The sequence below is a fragment of the Suricata suricatta genome, chromosome 13, assembly GCF_006229205.1.
Source record: "Suricata suricatta isolate VVHF042 chromosome 13, meerkat_22Aug2017_6uvM2_HiC, whole genome shotgun sequence".
NCBI lineage: Eukaryota > Metazoa > Chordata > Mammalia > Carnivora > Herpestidae > Suricata > Suricata suricatta.
In genome coordinates this window covers 73,846,695-73,848,698 of record NC_043712.1, presented here as the reverse complement: position 1 = coordinate 73,848,698, position 2,004 = coordinate 73,846,695, and the positions used below count along the sequence as shown (strand labels likewise).

Genomic DNA, 2,004 nt, shown 5'->3' with positions numbered 1-2,004 from the left:
TTATTCTTTTTAGAATGAAATTTTAAAGAGTTTGCTCTGTGAGTTCTAGAAATGGCCTTTTCCATTACCAGGGCTATGAGCCGTTCTGCTTATAAACCACTCTGGGTGTGTCTGCTTTTCTTGTGTCTTCATAAACACATCACAGGGTTTGCTCATTGAAAGAACAGTTTATCCTAAAAATAAACACCTTTGTTATGGTTTCACCATTGTTTGCTGGGGGGGGGGGGGGAGAACGACTCTCTGTGTCATTCTTTTTAAACTTCTCCATGTTCTGAGGGTCCTCACTGGCCTACCAAATTATATGCTTGCCAACAGCTGCAGCAGTGAAAACATCTACTTCTCACGGGTATCAGCACAGTGGCTCTAGGCCTGCATCTCTATCTAGTGGTGATAAGAAAGCAGAATTAAATACACAAAAATTCTGCTTTATAGACAAATTCAGAAACCCATCTAGGCAACTTAGTAAAGTGTGTATACACTTGAAATTCGTGTACAATGTGGAGTCCAAAAGATGGAAGAAATTGCAAAAAACAAACAAACACTACAATTGATACTCCCTTAAGGGGAAATAGAACCGACACCTAAAAGATCCTTACCATGGCCAAGCACTAGACCCATCACTTTATGTGGTCTAAGACTCAGAACAACTGTTTGAAGGTGGTACTTTTGACATCTGCTTTTAAAAGATTAAAAAAAAAAAAAAAGCAGGGGCGGAGAGGGAGGCTTAATCTAGGGAACCTTCCAGAGTTCACAGAAGCTGGTCAATTTTAAAATTAGGATTCAAAAGGAAGCAGTCTGACACCAGACCATAGGGCTATGGCAACTCTTCTGTTAAAATAGAAGGGGCTTAGAGGAAGACATAACACACACACATTCATAAGTAGATAAGGAGAAGATGTTGGGCCATGCGGCATCACTATTGAAATTCAAACCACAATCCTCACCTGCCTCAGCACTGTGATCAGGGCATTCAAGTGATAAGATAGAATACAGTTGAGCAAGATGCTGGGGACCTAATTTTTCCTAATTCTATTATTTCAACACCTCTTTTAGAAAATCACCTAGTAGTTTCCATTTTAATTTTAACATTTTACTAAATAGCCAATGATTGCTGGCAAGTCAATTCTTTAAGAAAAAAAGAAAGAAAAAGAAAAAAAGCTTGGGGCATGTGGCTGGCTCAGTCAGAAGAGTAGAGTATTATGACCTTGATCTCAGGGCTGTGAGTTAAAGCCCCAAACTGAGTGTAGAGATTACTTAAAAAAAGAGAGAGAGAGAGACTTGAAAAAAAAATCCCTGATTTGCAGTGTTTGCCAATTTCCATGGTGTAAATCCTCACATCATGGCCAGTTTTAAACCACCACACTAGCAGCAAAATCCCTAAATGTCTAATAAGCTCTCCTGAGCTCTTAGAAGGCAGATCCGACCCACCGCAGGGAACGGCTCACTCCACTGTTAGCCTTACTCCATGTAAGATGGAAGTTTTCTCTTCCAATGGGTCTGACATCTACTTCTTAGTACTTGGGAACTACTGTTTAATACCCAGGTGATGCTGTTTTCTTCACAGTTTTCAGACAGTCCTTTACTTCTTACATTTATTTGGAGAGGATCTTTCTTTCACCTTTCTTTCTCAAGGCTACCTCAAGAAGTTGGACTTTGGACTTTTTTTTTTTCCATAATATTTTATTGTCAAATTGTTTTCCATACAACACCCAGTGCTCTTCCCCTTAAGTGCCCTCCACCATCACCACCACCTCTTTTCCCCCCTCCCCCTTCCCCTTCAATCCTCAGTTCATTCTCAGCATTCAATAGTCTCTCAAGTTTTGCATCCCTCTCTCTCCCCAACTCTCTCTCCCTCCTCCGCTCCCCCTGGTTCTCCATTAGGTCTCTCTTGTTTTCCTGCTAGACCTATGAGTGCAAACATATGGTTTCTGTCCTTCTCTGCCTGGCTTACTTCATTCAGCATGACACCCTCAAGGTCCATCCACTTTCCTACAAAGGGCCATA

At 41.1% G+C, this 2,004-nt stretch overlaps 1 protein-coding gene across 3 annotated transcripts in view; it reads left to right on the top strand.

Annotated features, from left to right (window-relative positions):
• Positions 1-2,004, top strand: part of PCSK5 (proprotein convertase subtilisin/kexin type 5) — a 461,176-nt gene that overhangs the window by 128,896 nt on the left and 330,276 nt on the right. The window lies entirely within an intron of this gene.